The sequence below is a fragment of the Anolis carolinensis genome, unplaced genomic scaffold (assembly GCF_035594765.1).
Source record: "Anolis carolinensis isolate JA03-04 unplaced genomic scaffold, rAnoCar3.1.pri scaffold_13, whole genome shotgun sequence".
NCBI classification, from domain to species: Eukaryota; Metazoa; Chordata; class Lepidosauria; order Squamata; family Dactyloidae; genus Anolis; species Anolis carolinensis.
Window position 1 is genome coordinate 16,432,345 of NW_026943824.1, and position 11,345 is coordinate 16,443,689.

Consider the following 11,345-nt stretch of genomic DNA (forward strand, 5'->3'; position numbering starts at 1 on the left):
AAAAAAAAAGAGACTCATTGGTTGAAGCACAAAGGCAAATGAAGAAAATTCAGATGTTGAAAATTCAACCTTGGCTCCCCAATCAATTTCTCTACGCTGGAATTGCCCCTTTCTTCTGTTATTCTAGGGCAGTGGTTTACAACCTTCGGTCCTCCAGATATTTTGGACTTCAACTGCCAGAAATCTCAGCTAGCTTGCCAACCGTAAGGAATTGTGGGAGCTGAAGTCCAAAACACCTGGAGGACCAAAGATTGGGAACTGCTGTAAGGGAAGGGCTAGAACAGTGGTTCTCAACTTGTGTTTTTTCTGACAAATCCCAGAAATCCCAGCCAGTTTACCAGCTGTTAAGTTTTCTGGGAATTGAAGGCCAAAAATCTGGGGATCCACAGGTTGAGAACCACTGGGATAGAAGTACCAATGGGTAAAAATCACAGAGCAATAAGATTTCAGTTGGGTCAAATTTCCTAACAGTAAGAGTTACCCTGTTTCCCGGAAAATAAGGCATCCTCTGAAAATAAGACCTAGTATAGGTTTTGTTGAATTGCTAAATATAAGGCCTCCCACGAAAGTAAGACCTAACAAAGTTTTTGTTTGGAAGCATGCCCACCAAACAGAACACCAGAGCATGCAGGATCGGTAAATGTATGTACCATAGATTGATGTACATGGAAATAATGGCACAGTAGAGTCTCACTTATCCAACACTCGCTTATCCAATGTTCTGGATTATCCAATGCATTTTTGTAGTCAATGTTTTCAATATATCGTGATATTTTGGTGCTAAATTCATAAATACAGTAATTAATACATAGCATTACTATGTATTGAACTACTTTTTCTGCCAAATTTGTCATCTAACATGATGTTTTGATGCTTCATTTGTAAAATCATAACCTAATTTGATGTTTAATAGGCTTTTCCTTAATGCCTCCTTATTATCCAACATATTCGCTTATCCAACATTCTGCCAGCCCGTTTATGTTGGATAAGTGAGACTCGACTGTAGTAACAAGAAATTCTTGAAAGGATTCACAATTTGTATGGTTATGCTGGTTTGTGATGACAACTACTGTTCTTTTTTTTTTGTTCAACAATAAATCCCCTGAAAATAAGACCTAGCACACCTTTGGGAGCAAAAATTAATATAAGATACTGTCTTATTTTCAGGGAAACATGGTAGATGAAAGCAAAATAGATTGCCTTCGGAGGTGATTGGTCTCCTCTGTGAAAGGGTTTCAAAAGTTTTTCCTGCAACTTATCTTTATGCTAGTGAACTATTCAGCTTTTGAGTTTCTATGTTAAGTAAAGAAGCAAAAGCACAGACAGAAACAAAGGTGGCAAAGCAAATACTACATTAGTCAAACACATGCATACACACAAACATATATGTGATTTTACCCTGAAATCCAAGGTGACACCAAAACTTCAGTTTTCATAAAGAGAAACAGAATGTTGACCCAGGAACTAAGTGACGCTGTCTTTTTAAATAACTCAGAAGTATCAAACAGAAACATCATTTCTGTAAGGAGGGGGCAGGCCTGGAGTTAACAACACCCAGCAATCATTGTCCTTGTTCTGTCCTTCAGCGCTGCACCAGGGAAGCCACGTGAAAAACTCCAAGCTCCCCTCAGGCCGTATTCTCTGTGACAGGCCCAGTGATTGGGAAAAAAAACTTGTTCTCTCTCTTTATGGCATACATAGCAAAAAAGGGGATATACAGTCTCTGCCGAACCCTATTTCTCTTCGAGAAAGTACACCATGAAAGTATACATGATTCTGGCATTTAGCTCGAGAAAGGATGCAATTCATTTGCATTCGGGATGCCTTGGCACCCAGGCTGATTTAGTCAGGGACTGTCAACTGCTGCTGGAGGAAGCGATGCCTGTTCATGGATGAATTCCCAGTCCCTTGAGGCAGAAAAGTGGTGTCTGCTTGGTACATGTCCTCTTACTTGTAATGAGAGAAAGACCACAGTTACTGGTACCAAAGGCTAATTCATCTCACTCGCGCTTTTGCCTTACAAGTCCTGAAAAACCCACTCTCATTCAAAATGACACATGGGCAGGTGGGAAGAACTTGGGAGCGGGACTGGGGAGCAGAGGATGAGACCAACAAGCCTTGCAGCATGATCATTCCAATGCAGAAGGGTTGAAGAGCAGCATTCACTTCAAATCTGAAAGATGCCCAAATCCCCACTCTATGGCTGAAAGGATAAGCTTGAGATCCCCAAAAAATGACCCTCAGAAATGTATGAAAGTGCATGTACTAGGCAAATCAAAGACACATTTTGGATTGGAAAAATTGGCCAAGATATAAAGATGTATTAAAGAAATCTAAAGGTATATCTATATATATATAAAAGGGTAATGAAATTTCGGCCTAGGACAAAACAACAAAACTACACATCCCAGAAACACTAAACTTGGCAGCACAACCCCTCATCCATGCCTCTATGTTCATACAACAAAAAGAAAAGAAAAATTAAGTCCTAATTAGAGGGAGAAGAATAATTGTTTTTATTCAATTGCTGCCAGTTAGAAGGCTAAGCTCCGCCCACTTGGTCTCCTAACAACCCACGCTGCCCAGGGGACAGGCAGAGTTAGGCCTCACTTAGGCCTCTTCCACACTGCCTATAAAATAAAGATTATCAGATTTTAATTGGATTACAGTATATGGCAGTGTAGACTCAAGGCCCTTCCACACAGCTCTATAACCCATTTATAATTTTATATTATCTGCTTTGAACTGGATTATCTTGAGTCCACACTGCCATAAAATCCACTTCAGTGTGCATTTTATAGAGGTGTGTAGAAGGGGCCTCATATAATCCAGTTCTAAGCAGACAATATAAGATTCTAAATATAATATGTAATAATTACTGTGATATAATAATACAGAACAATATAATCTCTAAAATCAGGACAGTAAATAAAGAACAACACTCTGAAAGCATAAGCCACAGCAACGCGTGGCCGGGCAAAGCTAGTATAGACTAAAAACCATGGAGGAATTAAAAACTAAATTTAGAAACCTATCATGGTTTCAATATGCACAAATTAATGAACAATTTATAAAAGACAGGCAAACGGGCTTTTGTGAAGAGGGAGAAACATGGGATAAACTATTACAAACTAAAAGGAAGGAAATATCGAAGATTTATAACATCTACCGAATCTGAATCTGTAAAGCAATGTATGGTTAATTGGGCAAGGAATATTGGTCGTCCGATAAAATTTGAAGAATGGGAACAAATTTGGAATAAAAAAATTAAAATACACATATGCTTGGGACCTTAAGGAGAACTAGTTAAAGATTTTTCACAGGTGGTATATGACCCCAAAATAATTAGCATTAATGTATAAAAATCACCAAAAAAATTGTTGGAAATGTAAAATGCATGAAGGATCTTTTTACCATCTATGGTGGACTTGTGAAAGAGTACAAAGATTTTGGAGAATGATCCATGTAGAGACACAAAAAATACTGGATAGAAACATCCCCATGAAGCCTGAATTATATTTGTTAGGGATTTCAGATACATCATTAGAATTGAATACAAATTATGATAAACTTTTCACATATATTTCAACAGCGGCCAGAATAACTCTAGCAAAACAATGGAAAATAGAACAGATCCCACAAATTGATCAATGGTTGGAGAAAATAGAAGAAATAAAGAATATGGACAAACTAACTTGGTATAGGAAAGAAATTAGAGGAAAGCCGATAAAGAAGACAAACTGGGAAAAAGTGTAAATATATATCAACAAAAGGTGTGCAAATCCGTTCGGTTTTAGTTCTGTTTGCATTTGGAATTTTGGACCCCCCCCCTTCCCCGGTTCTGTTTTTGAGAAGATTCCAGGAGATTAGGAGGGGTGCCATTTGGATTGGTAATTCCGAACCGTGAGTTCTGTTTCTGTTTCGGGAAGAATCTTCCCAAAAACAAACAGGGGAGAGGCACCTGAAAACAGAACGAAAACAGAACAGAATTCTGTGCCATTTTGCACACCCTTAGTGTGTGTGTGTTCCAAAATGTAACACAAATTCCTGGGCAAAAAGAATATGAACAGGAGAGAATGGGTTTGGGGAAAAACCTGAATATTTTAACCCGCTCCCAGCAGTTCTCTGCCACCACCGATTTCCTTCTGCCTATTTTCCTTTCAGCCAGGCTAGCTTCTTCTTGATGGGGAAGGAGGAAATAAAATATAATGCATTTATTGAGGGGGGAAAATAGAAGCAGTTTTTGCCCTGCAAGTCCGTCCTACAAATACCCATTTTGGCTTATGGAGAAAATTATCAATTTGAGATTTTACATGTGATTTAAAAGCTGTACTTGTGCAAGAGCTGATAATTAAATCACTAGCTATGGGAGTTTGCTCAGTATTTCATTGACCTTGATATATGAAGTGCCAAGCCCAGAGTGATGGAAGACCAAGAAAAAACACTCAGAAACAGGACAAAAAGTTTAAAAAGATGTTCCCGTAAGCAATCTAGCTTCCATGTTTATAACTAACTGGAGTCTCTAGACTTAGTACAGTTTGCCCAATGTACAGCGCATTGCAGAAGTTGACATATACTAACATCTTTAGGTATTCTCATTCTAGGCCAGTGCAGCTGGCCTTTATTAAACTGAAAAATTTGAATCGGGTCAGTGTACACTAACAGAATGCAGATTGAATGGCATTGAACTAGATTATGAGTCTACAATGCCATATAATCAAGTTCAATATGCATTATAATGGCAGTGTAGATGGTGCCTTGTATACCAAATATAAAAATTGCAGACTGCATATATAATTTGCTTTTATATTTTTTCACATTCTTATCTCACCCTTATTTCCAAAAAAGGAAACTTAAGACAGTTTTTTAAAACAAGTAAAGCATAATATACAAACGACTGTACCATCATTTGAGTAGATTTTTAAAATAACGGAAAGCTGAGATAAACACTTGCAAATTACTTACAATATTCAAAGTCAGTACCCACAATGTCAAGTGTGGAAAAACTCTATTCTAATTTAAACAAAGGTTGGTGGGACAAGAGCTGTTGGTCACCCTTTGCTCACAGTTAATGTGATTTGATTCGCTGTCTCAACAACAAATGCATGGCATTTTAGCTTTAAGACCAGATCTGGCTCCCACTGAAGCCTCCCAAAATCATGCTCCTGAAAGAGGGTTGGGCAACACATGGTCCTCTTGATGTTGTGGATGATCAGCACAGGAAATGGTCAAGAATAATGGCATCTGCTGTACAACAATATTCCCCATCCCGGCTATAGTAGGAAGTACCACCAGCATTTTGCCAGGCCCCAGTTCTAGTAGCAGCTGACTACTTTCCAAAAAATATTTCAAACAGTAGACAAATCTCTCAGGAATAGTCGACTGGCTATTGCTTTATTTTAAGATTTTTGCTTTGGTTGAGTCCTCACACCCAACAGCAAATTTTCTACCTGCTCTCACATCTATTCGGGTCTGTTTAGAAATGCTGATCAGAAGCAGCACATTATATCTTATAGTGTTCTCTTGCAAACAGCATGGAAATGGTTTGAGAGTCGGACTAGGTATAAATTCTTGTTTAGCTATGAACATCTCTGGCAACCTTAGTCTGAGAGGAAGGCAATGTCAACTCTCCTCTGAATAAAGCCCAGGTTTGCCTTAGAGTCACCGTAAATCGGAAATGACTTGAAGGCAGACAGTGAAAAAAACAACAGGCCAAGCAAATGAGGAGACATCCGTAAACCTCTTTAAACGTTACCAGGAAGAAACAAGAAAAAAAGTGGAATCCTAGTCACAATTGCTCATAACATGTCATTGCCTCTGGTTTTTTCCTGTCAAAAGTAGGACAAGCCACATCACATAGCTCTCTAAAGGAGGATTTTTCATTGTGCCCTTCTTGCACAATTATGAAATGTTCTCCCCAGGGCCACCTATCTGGCCCCAACATGACCATCTTTTTCAACACCAGGATAAACTATTTTTCCATTTGCATTGATGGGATGTGAGTAGACAATTTTTGTCCAATTAATGAAAGCCTATAATATGTTTCCGAAGGAAAGGATACTGACCAGATATAGAGAAAAAGCTTTTCTAGCTTGCTTTATAGCAGAAAAGTTAAAAAAAATTAAACCATCTGAACATCTAGTTATAGGAAACACATGAAAAGCAATCATTTAGTTACTGGAAAAATTGTGGTGTCTTGTTTCTCAAAGCAGAACCCAAGATAAACCATCTGAACCATCTGAACATCTAGTTATAGGAAACACATGAAAAGCAATCATTCCGTTACCGGAAAAATTGTGATGTCTTGTTTCTCAAAGCAGAACCCAAGACACGCATGCCTGGAAAGAACCAAGTTTCAACACTCTCTTGCCTACAAACCTCACCAACATAAACATTCATGGTTACAGCCCATATAATCAGTATATAAAAGCATATGTCCTTAGAAAAACAACCAGTCTTTAATCTGCACAAGTCTTTGTTGTTATCCAAACACAATCTCATGGAAAAATTGTAAAAGCAGGATAATTAGATTTTGAAGAATCTGGCTTATTGTGGAAACAAGGATTGGAGATAAAGCTTCATTGGAGATCTCTTTCCCCCAGATAATTGCTCTTCCAGGAGAGGATTTCCTTTCCTTCTGAAGGGGAACTTATTTCCTGTTGTCTCATCCCGTTCTTAACTAGGAGCCATTTGTAAGTCAGGTGTTTGTAACTTGGGGACTACCTGTAATCGAATCTGCAAAAATATAAGCACACCAATGTGGAAGGCAAGAATCCTTGGCTCAATGCTCATTCTTAAGGGCCATTGCTAATCTCGGATGTGTCATAATGACCTTGCCTCTGTGGAAGGGACCTTTAGAATGAACGCATGGGGCGCTTTGGGGTGATCTGGGTGTGTTTGTGTGCCACAGTCAGGACATCTGTTTCTTGACGATCGTAATCTCCCATTTTCTGCTTTGAACTGGAATGTATGGCAGTGTGGACTCAGATAACCCAGTACAAAGCAGATATTGTGGGATTTTCTACCTTGACATTCTAGGTTAGATGGCTGTGTGGAAGGGCCCCCAGAAAGGACCCATATCCCAGGATTCGATCTCAGATTTTCTGTTTATCCCAGATTATGTGGCAGTGGAGCCGCTGGTGGCGCAGTGGGTTAAACCACTGAGCTGCTGAGCTAGCTGACCGAAAGGCCGGCAGTTCGAATCCGGGAAATGGAGTGAGCTCCCACTGTTAGCCCCAGCTTCTGCCAACCTAGCAGTTCAAAAACATGCAGCTGTGAATACCTCTTTGACCGCCTCACTCTGGGCGAGTTCAGTGACTGAGTAGATCAATAGGTACTGCTCCGGTGGGAAGGTAATGGCGCTTCATGCAGTCATGCCGGCCACATGACCTTGGAGGTGTCTACTGACAACGCCCAGCTCTTTGGCTTAGAAATGGAGATGAGCACCAACCCCCAGAGTCAGACACGACTATACTTAATATCAGGGGAAAACCTTTACCTTTACCTATCTGGAAGTACGGACTCATATAATCCACTTTAAAACAGAAAACCTGAGACTCTACTGTATTATAATGTATTACGATATAATACTGATAATAAGACAATTTAATAATATTAACTATATATTATATATTAAATGTAATACAGTAGAGTCTCACTTATCCAACATAAATGGGCTGGCAGAATGTTGGATAAGCGAATATGTTGGATAATAAGGAGGGATTAAGGAAAAGCCTATTAAACATCAAATTAGGTTATGATTTTACAAATTAAGCACCAAAACATCATGTTATACAACAAATTTGACAGAAAAAGTAGTTCAATAGGCAGTAATGCTATGTAGTAATTACTGTATTTATGAATTTAGCATCAAAATATCATGATGTATTGAAAACATTGACTACAAAAATGGCTTGGATTATCCAGAGGCTTGGATAAGCGAGGCTTGGATTAGTGAGACTCTACTGTATTAATTATATATTATATATTAAATGTAATATTACTAATAATATTACAATGTAATGATATAGTACAATATAGTAATTTAATGCTAGTATTGTACTATGCCAATAATATAATGCAGGGGTCCTCAAACTTTTAAAGCAGAGGGCCGGTCCACAACCCTTCCGACTGTGGAGGGGCCGAATTATCATTTGAAAAAAAAAAACTAACAAATTCCTATGTACACTGCACATGTCTTATTTGTAGTGCAAAACAGCAACAACAATGAAAGAACAATACCATATTTAAAAATGAAAACAATTGTAACCAACATAAACCTATCAGGATTTCAATGGGAAGTGTGGGCCTGCTACTGGCCAATGAGATAGTCAAGTTAATTAGGATTGTTGTTGTTGTTGTTGTTGTTGTTGTTGTGTGCCTTCAAGCCATTTCAGACTTTGGGTGAGCCTAAGTCTAAAATTATTTATTTATTCATTTACTACATTTATTTACTACATTTATATCCCGCCCTTCTCACCCCGAAGGGGACTCAGAGCAGCTGTATGTACATACAATATATTATTAGCATAGCACAATATTAGCATTATATATTACTATATTGAACTATACCAATACTGTAATATTATATGTAATATATGACATATAATTAATATTATTATATGGTATTATTATTAGTATTATATTGTATAACATTACAATATCATTATCAATATTATATGTATATACAATATATTATATTATTTAAAATGATATAAAAATATTATATTATAAAACTGAGGGAGGGGCCATGTAAATGACCTTGGAGGGCCGCATCCGGCCCCCGGGCCTTAGTTTGGGGACCCCTGATCCAGAGGCTTGGATAAACGACGCTTGGATTAGTGAGACTTCATTAACACTGGATTAATTATATATTATATATTAAATGTAATATTACTAATAATATTACAATGTAATGATATAGTACAATATAGTAATTTAATGCTAGTATTGTACTATGCCAATAATATAATGCAGGGGTCCTCAAACTTTTAAAGCAGAGGGCCGGTCCACAACCCTTCCGACTGTGGAGGGGCCGAATTATCATTTGAAAAAAAAAACTAACAAATTCCTATGTACACTGCACATGTCTTATTTGTAGTGCAAAACAGCAACAACAATGAAAGAACAATACCATATTTAAAAATGAAAACAATTGTAACCAACATAAACCTATCAGGATTTCAATGGGAAGTGTGGGCCTGCTACTGGCCAATGAGATAGTCAAGTTAATTAGGATTGTTGTTGTTGTGTGCCTTCAAGTCATTTCAGACTTTGGGTGAGCCTAAGTCTAAAATTATTTATTTATTCATTTACTACATTTATTTACTACATTTATATCCCGCCCTTCTCACCCCGAAGGGGACTCAGAGCAGCTGTATGTACACACAATATATTATATTATTAGCATAGCCCAATATTAGCATTATATATTACTATATTGAACTTTACCAATACTGTAATATTATATGTAATATATGACATATAATTAATATTATTATATGGTATTATTATTAGTATTACAGTAGAGTCTCACTTATCCAACGTTCTGGATTATCCAACGCATTTTTGTAGTCAATGTTTTCAATACATCGTGATATTTTGGTGCTAAATTCGTAAATATAGTAATTACTACATAGCATTACTGCGTATTGAACTACTTTTTCTGTCAAATTTGTTGTTACACATTCTCACTTATCCAACGTTCTGGATTATCCAACGCATTTTTGTAGTCAATGTTTTCAATACATCGTGATATTTTGGTGCTAAATTCGTAAATATAGTAATTACTACATAGCATTACTGCGTATTGAACTACTTTTTCTGTCAAATTTGTTGTTACACATGATGCTTTGGTGCTTAATTTGTAAAATCATATCCTAATTTGATGTTTAATAGGCTTTTCCTTAATCCCTCCTTATTATCCAACATATTCGCTTATCCAACGTTCTGCCGGCCCGTTTATGTTGGATAAGTGAGACTCTACTGTATATTGTATAACATTATAATATTATTATCAATATTATATGTATATACAATATATTATATTATTTAAAATGATATAAAAATATTATATTATAAAACTGAGGGAGGGGGCCATGTAAATGACCTTGGAGGGCCGCATCCGGCCCCCGGGCCTTAGTTTGGGGACCCCTGATATAATGTATTGAATGTGAATGTAATTTGTAAGCCGCTCTGAGTCCCCTTTGGGGTGAGAAGGGCGGCATATAAATGTAGTAAATAAATAAACAAATAAATTCTTAACAGCCTAATCGGCTGTTAGGAATTGTGGGAGTTGTAGTCCAAAACACCTGAAGGGCCCAAGCTGGCCCATGTCTGGTCTGTACTGACATATCACCCGGCTCAAAGCAGATAATATGGATGTTTTGCCTGGATATTCCGGGTTATTCGGCAGTGTGGAAGGGCCCGGCTCAAAACACGACTTACTTTTCCCAGGAGGCAGCAAAGGCCGCGCCAAGCTTGACATTGGAGCCACTTCCGGTGGCGAAAGGGGCGGTTGCTAAGAGACGGGGTCCGGCTCTGATTCCCGTCCGGGCGGCTTCCTCGCTCTCGAAGGAAAGGTTCCGGCCAATGGAGTTCCTCCTCCCCTAATCCACATGGTCAACTGGGAATACTGGTGGACTTTAGAGGTGATTGACCTTTATCTCTGGGAGTTATAGTTCACCCGTATTCAGAGAATACTGAACCCAGCCAACGTCTGATCTGGACCAAACTTGGCACACAGACTCAACAACTGTAAATATTGGAGGAGTTTTGGGAGTACTGACCCAAGATTTTTGGGAATTGTAGTTCATCCACATCCCTATGCATTTTCTAATGGAAACATTCATTTAAAAAAAAAAAACTGAAAAAAACTGATTTTTTTCTAAGGCATAGCGTAACATATGACCGAACTGATATTACCTAACCCAAAAACAAACAAGGCCCTTTTCAAATAACTCGGGCATACAAGCTAGTAGTCAATAAAACAATAAAAAGTAAATAAAACCTCACAACCTCTGAGGATGCCTGCCATAGATGTGGGCAAAACGTCAGGAGAGAATGCTTCTGGAACATAGGGCCGGGCTGTGGCGCAGCTGGCTAGTAATCAGCTGCTATAAATCACTACTGACCGAGAGGTCATGAGTTCGAAGCCCGGGTCCGGTTAAGCCTCCGACCATTAATAGCCCCGGCTTGCTGTTGACCTATGCAGCCCCGAAAGACAGTTGCATCTGTCAAGTTGGGAAATTTAGGTACGCTTTATGCGGGAGGCTAGTTTAACTAATTTACAACACCATAAAACTGCCAGCAAAACACGAGGAAAGGAATGAGGAAGTACAGCCACT

General features: G+C 38.3%; 1 protein-coding gene across 2 annotated transcripts in view; it reads right to left on the reverse strand.

The window, feature by feature from the left end:
- Window positions 1-10,582, reverse strand: part of pigq (phosphatidylinositol glycan anchor biosynthesis class Q) — a 50,735-nt gene extending 40,153 nt beyond the window's left edge. Inside the window, exon 1 of one of the 2 annotated variants that reach the window (XM_062964176.1) lies at window positions 10,447-10,582. The gene's annotated coding sequence lies outside the window, so the exon portion shown is untranslated. Of the gene's footprint in view, window positions 1-1,398; window positions 1,661-10,446 lie in introns of those variants that run through there. The other variant, XM_062964177.1, reaches the window with a different exon arrangement.
- Window positions 10,583-11,345: the final 763 nt, after the last annotated feature.